This window comes from Malaclemys terrapin, chromosome 3 (assembly GCF_027887155.1).
Source record: "Malaclemys terrapin pileata isolate rMalTer1 chromosome 3, rMalTer1.hap1, whole genome shotgun sequence".
Classification (NCBI taxonomy): Eukaryota; Metazoa; Chordata; order Testudines; family Emydidae; genus Malaclemys; species Malaclemys terrapin.
The window spans coordinates 194,876,344-194,893,516 of record NC_071507.1 but is presented as its reverse complement, the minus strand read 5'-3'; positions in this window follow the sequence as shown (position 1 = coordinate 194,893,516).

Sequence of the window (17,173 nt, the reverse complement as noted above, 5' to 3'; positions counted from 1 at the left end):
GCCTCTCCTCATAAGTCATGTGCTCCAGCTCCCTAATCATTTTTGTTGTCCTCCGCTGGACTCTCTCCAATTTGTCCACATCCTTCCTGAAATGTGGAGCCCAAAACTGGACACAGTATTCCAGATGAGGCCTCACCAATGTTGAATTTTGTACTCCTTTTTTTTTTTTTTACAGGTCGTAATGCCACCACCAAGTCTTCTATTTCAAAAGAGTGTTTACGAATCTTTTTATCATGCCACACATATTGTTTGGATTGACTGTCTTTGAGGTTAGTTTGAAAAATACCCACCATGTCTTTTAACTCCTTTCTAAACCTTTGTACATGTTCAGTTAGTGACTCTTCCTTTGTCTCAGTGTGCCCTTCACAGAAGTCTCTGATGAGATCTAGGGGACCCCTCACTTTCTTTCCATATAGGAGATCAAATGGGGAAAACCCAGTTGAGTCTTCCAGTACCTACCTATAATCAAAAGCAAATACGGTAATAATTCATCCCAATCTTGAACCCTCTTAATTGCAACATACCCAGCATGGATTTTAGGGTCCTATTGAATCTTTCCACCAAACCATTTATTTTTGGATGAACTGAGGCAGCTTTTAGTTGTTTCTCCCCACATGACTTCCATGGCAAACTGACTAGCTGAGACATGAAATTTGACCCATGGTCAGATAAAATCTCATTAGGGAAACCCACTTTGCTAAAAGATAGTGAAAAGGGCACTTGCTACAGATTCTGCCTCAATGTTAGAGCTACTTCTTCAGGATATCTAATGACAAAATCCATCACCACCAAGATATATTTCTTCCTCCTACAAGTAGAACGTGGCATAGGGCCCACACTGTCCCTTGCCACCCTCAGAAATGCCTTTTGTATTACAGGCTACGGACATTGGGGAACTTTCTGGGGTCCTGAAGCTCTTCAGCAATAGTTCCCCACAGCTTCCTGTATTCCTGGCTAGTAGAGATTTTTCTTTAATCTGGCATACTTCTCTGTGCCCTCAAGTGACCAGCAAAGGGACAATCATGTGCTAATAACATTAATTCCCTACAGTGCTGGGTGGCCATAACTAACTTTTTATAGGGCTGCCCAGGGCTTTTGGTTTTTTCCCATACAGTCTCTTTCTCGGGCTCCCCCTTTAGGACACACACTCTGTTACCAGATGTGCCCATTACTTTGGGGTATGCTCATTTATTCGGGTTACTCCTCTGGGGAAGAGGGTTCTGTAATCCTGTCAATGTACTGCTTGTGTCACTTGTGTTTACATATGGAGCTCTACTTCTCCCTTCTGCAAGTCCCCTCCCAATGGAGCTATCCTGCAGGACCTAAGGTCCCTAGGGCTGGGTTACTCCCACCCCAGAACCAGATAAACACCCACACACCCACACGTACATTAACAGAGCAAGTCTGAGCGGACCGGGTCAATCAGCACTGTCAAGCTGACCCCTTATACGTCTCTGGACTCACTGGGCTGGATGAAGCAGCACTTTCAAGCTGTCTCTCCTTATATGCCCCTGGGGTCCATGGACTGGGTCAAGCAGCACTTTCAAGCTGTTACCCTTATGTGTCCCAGATTCAGCACGTCCCTATCCCCAGTCCCCCAACACAATTGCACTGGCAGTAACCTACTCGATGAGCAAACCCCACAGTATTTTGGGCGCTGCAGGGATCTTTAGCTTAGGTAAAAGAAGCGTTCCTGTAGAGTGAATGGGGGAAGCTAAAAACACAAACGAGTAAAGTTCAGCAAGAGAGAGAGAAACAACCAACTTAACCATAGAAGTTATTTATTGAATAATAGTGATAACTACACAAGGAGGACTAAGCCAACATAACATACATGATTAAAGGTTAATACCTAAGGTAGACAGGAAAACAGAGAGAGAGAGAGAGAAAGAAGGGGGTCTCACCGCTCCCTGAAGCTTGAACTGGTCGGGGTTCCCAGATGATGGTGGTAGCTGAGGGTCCTGAGGGCAAGAGGCAGGCAGAGTCTCCCGCACGATCAGTGAGGAGATGATGGAGTTCCAGTGGAACTGATGCCTAGTTTGGACCTAAGCATCAGAACCCTGACTAGGGGGTGAGTAGGGATTTTTGTAGAGAAAATACAATGGTTCAAGGGAGAACACTAGATTTGTTTATAGGTAAACTGATTACTCAAGGGTTTTCTTTAGACTAGACAATAGGAGCTGATCACTCTTGGCTATGGGTGGTGTTTTCTTCCAGGGAGCTCACAATGCAACTAGGCTGCTTCAGTATTTGGATATCAATTAAGGATTCATTACTAGAATTGGTCTGATAATTGCTGAGCTGGGTGTGTGCAGACATAAGTTCATTAACATCTGGAGCAGAGATTCCCATGATGCAGTGCTTCCCTGGTTTTTCTGGTCCCAGAATTCAGTGTGGTTCTCTGTTCTCCATTCTTTATGTAAATTGAGATGTCTTCCTGTCCCATCTTTCATGCAGATGAGGCTAGGGGAGTTGTCTCTGCTCTCCATTCTGTATGCTAATGGAGATGTCTTAATCTTGTCACCCTTGTCAGGAGGGGTCTAGGTGTGTCTCCCAATGCCCTCTGCAAGTTTTCTTCCTCTGATGGGTTTTGGTTTAAGCAGAGGCTGGGGGCGGGGGAGGGGAGCGTGTCTTCCATGAGTCAGGCTGGATACTGCACCCTGGTTCCCCAAGAACACAGAGGTGTCTGGTATCAACTCTTATTCTCTAGAGAGTGGCATCTATCCTTTGTTCAACTGCAAAATGCTGGCAGCTGATATCTGGAACAGCTTATTCAATCACAGGGGTTATTTCCTGCCCACAACTCCTCCCACACCTGGGTACACACTGTTTCCTTCTGCTGCAGGAGAGTTAGAAAGATCTTCCCCGTGCCCTCATTCAGCTGTTTCTGGGATTTTACCATTCCCCTTGGGATTCCAGCACAATATACCCTTTTGCTACAGGTTACTACATTAATAGCCTTAGCCATATGCAAAATATCATTCCCTACAAGCATTTCAACAGGGATATTATACAGCACCCCTACTGTCAAGATTCCTTTTAAACTTTCCCAGTCCACATTCACTTTGGCTAAAGGTACAGGAATCTTCTATCCTTCCACGGCCAGAAGCTCCACTTTTTGGTCAGGTAACATGTTAGTTTCTTGGACCATACTTCCCTTGACCAGAAAGATCTGTGCTCCAGTGTCTCTCCACTGTATGGACTCCTTATTATTTACTCTGGCAACCGTAATCAATTCCATATCCAACCCCTCTGGGTCAGTCCTTACAAAACTCACCAGGTGAACTGTAGGTTCCTCTGGGGCTTCTGTGTTAAGGACAGCTGCATGAATATGGGTTGGATGGGGCTAAGTTTCTTTTAGCTCAGGGCACTGATCTCTTGGGTGCTCAGTGGAGTTATATTGGAAACAGTTTCTTGGACCCTCCTCTTTTGCAGGAGGCTTGTGATGAGGAATTCCATGAGGGGAACATTTCAATTTGTTAGTCTCTAAGGTGCCACAAGTACTCCTGTTCTTCTATTTCTGAGAGAGTGAGTGCCTGGGCTCCCAGACACTCTCCTCCTTTCCGGGGGTAAAACAGGATCCCCCCTTTACAGCGGGTTTGTGTCCCTACTTCTGGGCTTGCACTTATTGGACATCTGGGCTTGCACAAGGGCATCAACCAGAGTGGCCATTGCTAATACAGATTTAAAAGACTTATCCCACCGGCTATTTCTTACCTCTTCAGTGCTTATACTTAATAATTGTTCTTGAGCAAAGAGATTAAACAATTAGTCATAATCCTTAGATTCTTTCCCCTTTACCCATTTTGTCATCAAGTCACACATCTTATAGGCATCTTCATTATTACTCATGTCAGCACCTTTCTTGAGATTTCTAAATGTTAACCTATACAGTCCAGGAATAATTTGAAATCTTTGTAAAACAGCTTTCTTAAATTCAGTATATATCAATGTATGGGTCTACTGTCAATCAAATGTTGACCCCACCCCTTGACCCTTAAGGCCCTGCCTGCCTGTCACCATAAGCCCCTCACCCTGGGATATTACTTCTGGGGTCAAGATTTACACATGACTGGAAGCAAGGGGTGGCATGTGACCCTTCTAAGAACTCCTCCCACCACTCTCCACCAATTGGAGTGGGGTTCAGACCCTTAGAAACTCCCCATGAACAGTTTTGATCAGGTCAAGTTCCGGGGGTGAGGTGACCCGTCTGGAAGTGGGTAGTGTGACACCTCTACTAACTGGGGCAGGTTTTACCTTTATAGGTCCAGACAAAAGGGAAACATGTGGCACTCAGAAAAGGTATAGAAGAGGGTCTAGGTCAGAACTCTCCATCTCTGGAGATCAAGGGTTGGCCAGTCACCAGCACTGCCCCTGAAAGCCCCATTCCTGCATGGAAGAGGCCATCTCATTTCAATAACATGTTTCTCAGGTATCATGGAAATGCTGAGGGGAAACATGGCTTCCATCATCAGTTCTGTGAGAGCTACAGAATTTGTTTTAGCTCCAAGGGAGCTCAGTCACCTACAGAGAAAGTGCTACATCAGGAACAGTTCTGAGGAGGAGGAGGAGGTGAGAGCCACCAAAGGGAGTCCTTTGGCCCAGCCATTGATGGAACCTGTCCCTGAGATCCCAGTGCTCGTGAGGCAGACTAACAAATGTGATGGCCACCCAGCCTCTGCCCCTGTGGAGGAAGGTGACCACAGCTCGCTGGAGTTGGACAAGCTGAATGGAGAAGACATTGGTCAGGTAAATACACTATAAAAATATCTGTTCAGGATGGGGTATAATGGGCTAGGAACTGACCCAGGGCTGCATACGTCTAAAAACAATGGACTTACAGCTGTTTTTTTCTGACAATCTCTTGACAGCTTGACACTTTTCTGGGATCTTTGAGAGCCTACACATTGTTAGCCCTGTGGGGCTAAATCTATCATGCATCTGCTGTTTTTGCTCATGCCTCAGATACAGATCTCAAAAAGGAGACCTTGGATAAGAACAAAATGGAAGAATGAACCAGCTCAGATGCCCTATAAAGACGAGGGGCCCGGCTTCAGATTTCCACAGACAGCTGTAAAGTGGGGTGTTGAACCAGGTGATTATTAAAACTTGTTTAAATTTGTCATTGTGAACATGTCCTCTCCTTACTCATGTTAGTAAAAAGACACTACAACTAACAATCATGTCTACACAGATGTCTCTGTTAAAGAAAATATATTACACCCCTGGGGAATCTGGAAGCTTCAGAGGGGTGACCCCTCTTTTTCAAGCTGCCAAAAAGCATAGTAAAACTTTGAAAGATGATAGGTAACAGCTTGGCTTTCAGACCAGGATGTTTACACTTTATGCAAACTAGTATTGAAGGCCTTTAAAACTATTTTCAGTGAAGGTCATATGCCTCAAAAATTACAAACTGATCAGAGAAAAATATTTTTAAACAAATTGTTAAAATAACATGCCGTTCCCCATTTTGTTACTAATAATGAAGTCAACGCTGAGGTTGTGGACCAGTTTAATAGAGCTTTAAAATCTAAGATGTGGAGATGTTTTACATGCCACAACACCTTTTGCTACATTGGCATGTTACCTGAGTTTATAAAGAGTCACAACCAGAGCTTTCACACAACTACATGTACCAGACCCATTAATGTTAACCCCTCAAATTCTCTGGAGGTATGGAAAATAGCATTTGGAAACCGTTCTGAAATAAAACCAGTTGTTGTCCCTTTTAGAAAAGGTGACCACGTGAGACGACCAAAAACCAAAGGAGCTTTTGCAAAAGGTTCTGAACAAACTTCAATCAATGAGATATTCATAGTGGATGAAGCCTTAAGCAAGGGACAGAGACTTGTATACCAATTAAAAGATTACAGGAGTAAGACAGTTACTGGATCTTTTTACTCTGACGAATTATAAAAAGTTAACCTGAAACAGGACAGTATTTAGAGAACTGAAAAAGTTCTAGCTGAGAAAGGAAGGGGGGGGGGGCAGAACTGTTGCTGGAATGCCTGGGATGGCCCGATAAGTTTAACAGCTGGGTGGAAGCATCTCAACTCTGTGACATTTAGACATGACAGAAAACAATTACTCCTGCCAAGAGGAAAAAAAATGAGCGACAGCAGCTTTTACATCACTTTACCCAGCAATGCCAACTCTGGGGTTATTCTCCAATACACCAGTTTGAACTTTACAATACAGCTAGTTTTTTAAACTCTTGGCTCTTCTGGGGACATCGGAGGTGCGGTTAGTGGAAATTCAATACCTGCACAGCTGGAACAGTATCAGGGAAGACACTCCTTTCGCAATCACTTTTGGAGCTAAGAAATGTGTTACACCCTATGATGAAACTATTACTCATCTATACTTGAATTACTGGATCACATGAACAATACCATGGCTAGTCAACCTGGACCACTGGAGGTGGTCATGAGCTATGACCTTGTGAGTAAAAAAAAGTTAGACTTAAATCCTCTGACGTTGCTTATGCATTTTCAGGAGCACGTTATAGACAGCCACTTCAACTTGCCTGAAAGGAAATCAGACAGAGAGCAAAAAGCTCTAGAGCGGTTATGGTGGAGGTAAAATCTATTTGGTATGGTAACGTAAAAACATCCTGACAGGAAGACACTATGTAAATATGCAGATAGTTAAGCTTGCATCATTTTGCAAGTTTGTTAAATTATTTCCTTTCCGTCTCAGATAGGTGGTTAAGGGTCACAATTTTAGGCTCCATAAAGGTGATGGACAAAAAATAAACCTTGTTGTTATGATTTAGGCATAACCACCTCTTTCATTCAGGAGAAACGTCAATTGTACCCCAGTGTCTGAAGCAATAGCAACAGCCTTCAAAAACACATGGAAAAGCTGGGATAGAAGCTGAACCATGTGTCCCAATGGGTTCCTCCGGGGACTGAGAGCAAATAGAAGGGGTAGGTCTTTGACTGGTGGGACTGTTTTGACAGATTATAAGAGAGAGAAGGGACAGAAAGATACAGAAGTGGCTAGAAAGCCCAGCAGACAGTAAAATAAGAGCTGGTAGTGTGATGTGAGAGGACGCTCTGAGAGAGCGAGAGAGAGAGAGAGACAGAGCACTTTGTGGGGCAAAGCTCCGGCTGGAAAGGCAGGTTAGGAACTGTATGTGAGCAAAGGAATTGTCTCTGACTCTCTGATTCCTACTGTGTTCAGGGAAGCAGGACTTAATGTATAATCTGTGTAAATAAACAAGATTGCATCAAAGGAAAGACCTGACTCCATCATCAATTTCTTCTTCTAGTGGAATGAAGCTGCAGAGGCCCCAGCTTAAGCTATTTACTCAGGCCAAAAAGGTGTGAAAATATTGTTATCCCCAGTTTTTAGAATGGAAGCTGAGGCACAGAACAGTGAAATGACTTGCCCAAGATCAGAGAGACAAGGTGGGGGAGGTAATATCTCCTGTTGGACCAACTTCTGTGGGAGAAAGAGACGAGCTTTCAACCTGAAGAAGAGCTCTTCATCGGATCAAATGCTTGTCTCTCTCACCAACAGAAGTTGGTCCAATAGATGATATTACCTCACCCTCATTGTCTTTCTAATATCCTGGGACTGACACAGCTACAATAACTTTGCCTGAGATCACACAGTCATCAGCAATCTCAGGAATAGAACATAGGTTTTCTGATTGCCTGGCCTCTGCTTTGAGCACTAGACAATGCTTCTTCCCTTAGAGCAGACTCTTTCAGGTCAGTGACAGTGAGGGCATCCCTGTTTCCCAAGCCACAGTGTTATCTCCACTGGGAAAGGTATCTTTCTTGGGGTGTGTGGCAGCAGAGTTCCTTTGCATCCTTTAAAAAAAATCCATCTGGAAGAGAGAGGAAGGAATCAACACACTATGAAGAGCCTGATCCTATGAGTTGAGGTCCCTCAGCTCCTATTGAAGTAAATGGAGCTACTCAAGTGTTAAAAGTAAAACCCATGCTTATGTGCTTCACTCGATCAGGACCAGCATTCTCAGCAACTGGCAGGATCAAGCTCTTAGGTGTAAATCAGCATTGGTCTATTGACTTCAGTGAAGCGATGCCCATAAAGAATTGGGTTAATCACCAACATTTCTGGAGTTGTGCAAAGTTTGTGTGAACCTTTAATCAGTTTTGATCTGTGTAGCTTCACAAAATGCAACCTTTGCCTTGAGTTATGGTTAAGAACAAACTCTACCTTTGAAAATAAACTCAGCTGAAAACACCAAGCTTCTCTTGGTCTCAGAGTAAAAGTAGAGTTGGATACAAGTCAAAAAAAAAACCCCAGGCCTGGATTTTCCAACAACTGAAAGGTTTAATTCCCAGAAGTACTTACTTGTAGCAACATTAGAGCATACCGAGGCCACTTAGCAATTCACTTCATTGTGGGCATTGAGCCAAATACGCGTTCTGCCTGCGAAACAAAGGCCTGGTCAATTCAGAGAGCCATGAATCTTCTCTGACACTTTTCCTTATATAACTTATTAACCATCTTTCTCTTCATAATCCAGTTATTTTACCTATGAATTGTGGTGAGAACCTGTTCATGACAAAGTGTCTCAATTCATAGTCACCTGCCATTGAGTTCAATTCTTGCCTCAGCCACACAGATTTCCTGTGTGACCTGGGCAAGACACAATATCTCCATGTCTGTCAATGAGGCCTTCTGGTGTCCCCATTATGTAGTGGCATTATAAGCTCATGGTGCATCTACACCTTGGATTCTGTGTCCAGTTCTGGTCACACTATTTCAAAAAGGCTACAGTGGAACTGGAAAAGGTTCAGAGAAGGGCAAAAAAGATGATCAAAGGTTTGGAACAACTTACATAAGAGGAGAAACTACAAAAATTGGGGCTGTCCAGCTTAAAAAAGAAACAAGGGGGAATATGATAGAGGTCTATAAAATCATGAAAAAAAGGAATAGAGACATGCTATCTACCCTTTCACATAACGCAAAAATCAGGAGTCACACAATGAAATTAATAGGCAGCAGGTTTAGTACAAACAAGAGGAAGTACTTTTTCATACAACACACTGTTAGCCTATGGCACTCATTTTCATGGGATACAGTTTATACTCAAACTATAATTGAGTTTAAAAAGTAGTTAAATTAATGGAGGATAGATCCGTCAATAGCTATTAACCAAGATAGTCAGGGATGTAACCCCATGCTCAAGGCAACTCTAACCCGCTGACTTCCAGACGCTGGAAATGGAGAACAGAGGTGAATCACTCCAGAATTGCCCTGTTCCGACACTCCCCCTGAAGCTCTGGTACTGACCACTGTGGGAGACAGGTTACTAGTCTGATGGCAACTCATTTCCTCATATATTCTTATTTGTATCATACAGATATTATTAGTGCTTCCCTATTGCACAGAATGAATTCACTTATATTTGTGAGTCCCTCAGTACCACTGGGTTGTATGCCCACCTAGATAGTTAAAGTCTTTAGAAGCCAAAGGATAAATATTGATGTCCTTTAGGAGTTCTGGCCTGAGAGACAGAATTGGATGGGCCAACTCTCTCTCTCTCTCACCTTTTCCTCCTTTCCTCCGACAGCTTCTCTCCTTTTCACTCCCAGAACTAAAACGTGACTTCAGGGCCGGCTTCAGGGTTTTGGCTGCCCGAAGCAGCCAAACAAACAAACAAACAAAAAAGCTGCGATCGCGATCACGATCACGATCTGCGGTGGCAATTCGGCGGGAGGTCCTTCGCTCCGAGCAGGAGTGAGGGACCGTCCGCCGAATTGCCGCCAAACAGCTGGACGTGCTGCCCCTCTCCGAAGCGGCCGCCTCAAGCACCTGCTTGGTAAGTTGGTGCCTGGAGCCGGCCCTGCATGACTTCTCCCATCTCTGAGCCCTTTGGTAACATTTTTTTTCCTGATGGGTGCTGAAAGCCCTGTGTCCTCCCCCACAAACCCCATCCTTCATCAAAGGCAAAGAGACAGCTTTACCTTCAATTTCCTGATCACTATCACTGCTCCTGACTCTAAGCCGGCTCCTCTCCTTCCCAAAGCTACCTTCATGACGTGTGACTTCTCCAATCCTGAGATACGGGCTAGGAAATCGAAACAGGATGAGACATAGAATGGCAGGAAAGCAGCATGGGTGTGAAGGGGAATTCAGAGCAAGGGGAAGGAAGGACAGGTGGGACTCATTCTAGGCAGGAATCCTGCCGTGACCCTGCCTCCAATATGCCTGTAATCTACCCCTTCCCTTTCCTCAACACTTTCTCTTGTCCTCCTGGCCACCCAGTAGAACTGGCAAGACCTTAGACTTCTTGTGCATTTTGTATATTCAGTCTTACATACTATATGTATGGCCCTGTATATATACCAATTGAATTTAAGTAAAGAAATAGAAAAGATATATTGCTGATCCTCCTAGTTCTGTCCAGTTACAATCCATCCTGTCTAGCAGGAAGGAGCTGGCTTTGTAACAGAAGAGGGACAGGACTGGATATAGAGCCAAATTCTGTACTTATGCCCAGTGCTTAGTGAGATCAATAAAATCACCTGGGTTTAATTGAGAGGAGAATTTGTCTCAGAGTCTCCAACAGAATGACAGTGCTGAGTCTGTGAATAGTCTCAGGAGGCCGGGTACCTGAACATCAAGCAGGTTTCCTGCTTCCTCACACCCCTTCAGCCAATGTTAACACCAATGACGGCTCACACGTTGGAATTTGTTACATGGATAAAATGTGCGGCAGAGGAGGAGGAGAGTGCGCTGGTGTCTGCATCTCTCCAGCCTCTGCAACAGTTGGGACAATAAAAACAAGGTCAACATTGGGGAGAGTAAAGTCAGGCACTTCTAAAAAAAAGCTGCCAAATTTCAGAGGGGCTGAGCATGCAAATTCCTAATGGATTCAGAGGAACTGCAGGGGCTCAGTACATCTGAAACAGCCAGTGCCTAAATATGGATTTAGGAGCCCATATTTAGTTATATACAGTTCAGAGATGTTGGGTAAAATTTTCAGAAGTGCCTATATGACTTAGCACCTCTGTCCCACTGAAAATCAGTTGGCCTTAAAAGTCCATGTCCCAGATCCTCAAAAGTATTTAGGTCACAAACTCCCATTAATTTCACGTAGAGTTAGGCACTTAAATGCCTTGAAGGATCTGGGCCTAAGGCACTAAGGTGTTTTGAAATATTTTACCTTTAGCCATTTTAGAAAAAAGAAAAAATGACGCACTCACCTGTGTGTTTTGGCTGTGAACTCTGGGGATGTGACTGTGAAGATAAGCAGTGTCACACCAGCCATAGACGCAGGTGGCTGGAGCAGTAGATCTCCAAAGCACAGATGTAATGATATGAAGCCTATTGAATATTTACCACATAAGAAGCAGCCATAAAAAAAGAAAAAAAAGAAAAAAAAAAAAAAGCGTCTGTGGTATTGTGTATATCCCCTTATCGGACTATAACCACACTTGGCTGGGTTCTGGCATGGCAGCTCATTAGATAGGGAGGCTGATATGTGAAGCTTTCCATGCTCTGCACTTCTGTTGCCATTGGACACCAGGAGAAAAGCCCAGCTTTTATTACCTGAGCATGGGACTTAAAGTGGGCACAGAAATACTATTTCTTCAGAAATCCCTAAGAGTTATGCCCTTGCAACTGAACATAGACTGTGTCCCTTAATCTCTAGAAGGAGAGAGTGGGGTTAAAAATACTTCTGAGGTGTCACGGTAAACCTGGAAAAATATTCTGCGTAGAGACCATGAGTTGGGTTTGTGAAGTGAGAGGACTGGGGTATGGCTATGGTTGGGCATAGCCTGTGAATGAGGGTTGAGGCAGGGGAGCCATGTTGCCCTGGGCAGCTCACAGAGAATTTTGGCTGACTCTGCCAGAATTCTTTCTGGAGTCCACAAGGAGCACAAGTTGCATGAGCAGTTCTGCTAATGTTCCATCAGCAGTGGTGTGTGTTCTCTTCTGCCCCGACCCCATCCCTCCCTTTCTGCCAGCAACAGCACTATTGGGGAGAATCACATAGAAGGTCAACTTTGCAATATCTCCTTGACCCTGTCCCCCTTCCCTATCCACCCATACAAGGTCAAATAAAATTGAGCCTCTAGAGCTAGAAGGATGGGTTAGTGGTTAGGGCCTGTCCCCAAACCATCTCCTGGGGCCACAGTTCCTTCCTTGATTTTCTTTGTGGGCAGCATTGCAACACAACACCACTCACCCAGGGTGGCATGTCAAAGCTTGAGCTAGTCCATAATGTCTTGCTTCAGTCCTAATTCCTGTCATCCTCCCCTGGCAGGTTTGAGGATCAATGGTACTTTGAAAAAGATGTCAACTTTTGGAACCAAAATTGTCAGTGAAAAATGTCCCGCTTTCTGCTGTTGCATGAAGGGATAAAGTAATCCCTTCTTACTCATCGCTTTCTCTGCTACAGTATCTCTCTGCTGCCTTCAAGTACATACAGACTCATGAGAAAGTAAACACTAGATCAAATTCTTAATAAAGATTTTGATTCCACATCTGAGATTCCACAGTCTATTATAATCTTGAATGATATGCAATGCCTGAGATTCTATTACTGTAATTAATCTACTCCACTGAAGATCAAAACCAAAGATCTGCATAGCCTTAATGCCATGATGGAATACTTATTACCACTTTCCTGTCAAACTGTATAAACACAATCTAGCACTAAAGCTGTGGAGATTTTTTTTTTATATAAATTAGGGTGCTGTCACCTAATTTCTAGCATATTTCACGTTTCTGTGCAACTTATCTAGTTCTAAGTAACTAGGTTTAGCTGTTATGATTGTTCATACTTCTCCACATAATGCAATCATCTTTCTATATAAATGTGGTATTGTGAAATGTCTATTGCTTCATAAATACATTATTTATAAGTCAATCATCAACTTGCTAAATACATGCCTTGTTTAACCAGATGCTAACACACTTAGTCTTGCTTGGTATTCTTGACTCTAGTGCCTAAGAAGTCCTGTAGAAGAATCATAACAATACTGAATTCTATTTTGAACAAACAAACTCTCTCTCATAGATTAAACCCAGGTGATACATGGACAGGGAGAGCTACTTTGCTTACAGTAATAAAGAAACAAAATTTATGCTCCCCAAATAAATGAAGTCAATGTGGGGAGAAGGAATGCTAGGAAAGAATGGGGTCCATTGTATCTAAAATATAAGAGGAGGGAGCTCCACTGAAACTTCCCTAGGTTCTTAATGTTTAGAGCTAGTGTAGAATACATCACTCTCAACCCTCTGCCACACATGGCACTCTGTACTGATACAAAGATACCAGTGTTTGCCTGATGTGCATTGAAGTTATAAGACAGACAGTCTCAACAGAATCCATTATCACTGAGCGCTCAGTTCATTACACAATTTTTATTAGTATTTATTTGTATTTCTGTAGCACCCGGGAGCCCTAATCAGTACCCCACAGCTCTGGACAAACACACATCAAAAGTCCCTACCCCAAAGATCTTATACTCTAAGACAAGAGGCAACAGGTGGGCACAGAAAGACAAATAGGAGAACACAAGGAAACAAAGAGACAGCTTTGGTCACCATGATGGGCTGTAGTCTCAGCACACCAGCAGCCTAATTGTTGCCACGATTTTAATAGGAATCACTGAAAAGAGTTTTAAGGAGGACAATGAGGACGCTTTCCAGATGTTTACAGGTAGCTCCTCCAAAGGGGCAGCATGGGAGACAGCACAAAAATACTTCTTTGAAAATGTAATGAGCGGGCAATGAAAGCTGACATCATTACCTGATTGGAGATGGCAGTCATCATCTCAGTAGTGTATGAGAGAGGATAGGGAGGGTGAGGATTAGGCTATGAAAGGTCTTGAAAGTGAAGACAAGCAACTTATGTTTGCTACAGTGGAGAAAGGGAAGCCATTGGAGGATTATAGAGGAAGACCAGGAGTTACGTTCATGCTAGCAACTCTATAGTTATGGTTCTCTTATAAACACTAATTATCGGTTTCTTATAAGTTGACCTGAAATAATTAGGAAGGAATTGATTGAAAATGTGAGCCTAATACAGAATTCAGATACCAGGGGATAGCAAGTTATTTGATCTTAGCACAGTACAGAACTGGGTTCACAGAACAGAGCAGTAGAGGGGAAAATGGATTCAGGAAAACAAATGCTGTAGAACTAAGAATTCTAGTAAATCTGATGCAACAGGAGGAAATATTAAAATTCACGAGGATGCAAGAAAAGCTAGAAATTCTTTCACGATGTAATAAAAGACCAACAGACTATGATTCCTCTCCAAAAACACTACCCACCCACAACCTGAGACAAGATGCTATCAATATGACATCATGATGATCCGCAGAGATTCAGAAGGGTAACAATACCTGTATATTGTTAATGAAGAAATTGGTGGTGCACGGGAAGAAATCAAACAACAACATGAAGTCAGTTAAGCCATTCTGGAAGTTAGTCTGAACCCCCTTACAAATAATGAACCTCCATGTAAAGAAACAGTCATATTGTATCTGGAGATCCTCCAATGCTTGGAGACTGACTGTTCCTTCAGTTGGGACTACCAAGCTCTTTGGAGTGAAGACAGAGTTCTGGACATTATCCTCATCTTGTTAGTATGTCTTTTCCTGATTTAAACAAACCAAGAGTAGAAAAGGTGGAAAAGCCCACAACCTCTGACTCATGCATGGGGCTTGATCTCACATGTACAGGTGTAAATCTGGAATAACACCAATCCTCAACTTGAGGAAATTGGTGTTATTCCAGCTTTATACCTGTATAGCCGGTATCAGACTCTAGCCCTAAAACCACAATGGACAATGAATTTACTCCAGTTTCATAATAGTGAAGCTGAGCTGAATTGGAGAGGATTCAGAGAAGAGTCATGAAAATGACAACTGGATTGGAAAACACGTATGATAGGAAAAGAATCCAGGGCACAATCTGTTTAGTTTATCGATGAGAAGGCTAAAGAGTGACTTGACCATGGTCTCTAAGTGCCTACATGGGAAACAGACGTTTGATGTCAAAGGGCTCTTTCATTTAGTAAACAAAGATATAACAAGATCCGATTACTGGAAGTTTAAGATGGACAAATGCAGACTGGAAATAAAGATGCATATTTTTAACAGTGACAGTAATTAACCATTGGAATAATTTACCAAGTGTTGTGGTGGGTAATCCATCAAGGGAGATCAAGATTGGATGTTTTTTCTGTTTTAAGAGAGGAGACTAAAAGGCCTTGCCTTGTTTAGCCAATCAGAACAAGGATTCAGAGGGAAAATGGTTGCTCTGTATAAATACATCAGAGGGATACACCAGAGAGGGTGAAAAGCTATTTAAGATAAAAGACTAGGTTGTCACAAGAACAAATGGATCTAAACTGGCCATGGATAAATTTAGACTAGGAATTAGATTAAAGTTTCTAAACATCAGAGTGTAGTTAAAGAACAGCCTGTAATAGAAGTTGTGGGGACAAACAGCTCAGTAAGTTTTAAGAGCGAGATGGAGATATATCTGAGTGGGATTGCATGATGGGGCTGCTTGTGGAGGTAGGAATTAGCAACCCTGGGGGTCCCTTCCAGTTCTCACTTTGGGTTCCCACAATTTCATGCTTCAGGGCCTCACCTGGGGTCAGGAAAGGATTCTTCCCCTCCCCTCACCAATGTATTCTGTGGGGGAGGTTTTGTTTTGTTTTGTGTCCTTCGTCTGAAGCATCAGAGATGGCCATGGCTGGAGATGGGACATTGGATGGGGTGGGCTGGTGCTTTGAGGTGGCACTGAGCAGTCTCTCTCTCAGGTGCTTAGCTGTCTGGTTCTTGCTCAAATGCTCATTTTCTAATTGACGATCGTATGTGGGTTCGAGTAGGAATCATCCCCCACCCCAGCTGGGCAGGTACCTTGGGGTTTTTCTGTCTTCTTCTGCAGCATGAGGCCTGGGTGACTTGCCGGGGTCATCTGAGTATATCTCATTTAATCAGCTCCCTGCAATTACAGGGACTTTATGGCATCGGTGCAACTCAGTCCCTCCTATTCTCGGCCTATGGCACACACTAGTTTAGCCTCTAGAAAGCTGTAATAGTTTGGTCTCATTTTGATTGTTGGGTTTAATGTCAGATGCTGGTGGTGTGTGATATACATGGGGTCAGACTGGATGATGTGATGGTCTCTTCTGGCCTTAAACTCTATTACTCTGCTTTATGGCTCTAAAAATATGGTCTTGTTCAACCTTGCTTTGACTCAGGAATGTACTATAGCCTGTCAAGTATCAGGGGGTAGCAGTGTTAGTCTGTATCCACAAAAACAACAAGGAGTCCGGTAGCACCTTACAGACTAACAGATTTGTTTGTCAACACTGTTGTCAACACTGGTTCTCTACTTGTGAGGTACTCCCTTCTCTTCATGTTTCATTATATAATGCCTTCATCTGTAAGGATCACTCCATGCATTTGAAGAAGTGAAGTTTTTTACCCACGAAAGCTTATGCCCAAATACATCTGTTAGTCTTTGAGGTACAACCAGACTCCTTGTTGTTTCTATAGCCTGTGTTACTTCGGAGGTCAGGCTCCATGATCACAATGGTCACTTCTGGCCTTAAAAATTTATGACTCTCTGAAAACCTGAAGTCAGCCCTTATTGTTCATAACAAGGAACTAGGTTGTGTTGGTTACCCTTGATTTCCCATATAACTATTGATAATTAATCATTGATAATCAATAATTTGTCAATAATAACCAATTAACGGATAACCAATAATTGAGAAATTAAACTGTGATTATATGTTTAGTGAGAAGGTTCTCTCATGTCCTGATTTAGTGCAATAATAAAAAAAACTCAGCTAAATCCATTTTGACTGGTTAGGGTATGTCTACACTATGAAATTATGTCAGTTTTATAGAAGTCGATTTTTTAGAAATTGATTTTATACAGTCAATTGTGTGTGTCCCCACTAAGCACATTAAGTCGGCGGAGTGCGTCCACAGTACTAAGGCTAGCTTCGACTTTCAGAGCGTTGCACTGTGGGTAGCTAACCCACAGTTCTCGCAGTCTCCATGGCACATTGGAATTCTGGGTTGAGCTCCCAATGCCTGATGGGGCAAATACATTGTTGCAGGTGATTTTGGGTACAAGTCATCCGGCCCCCCTCCCTCCCTCCATGAAAGCAATGGCAAAACAATCATTTCTCACCTTTTTTCCTGGGTTA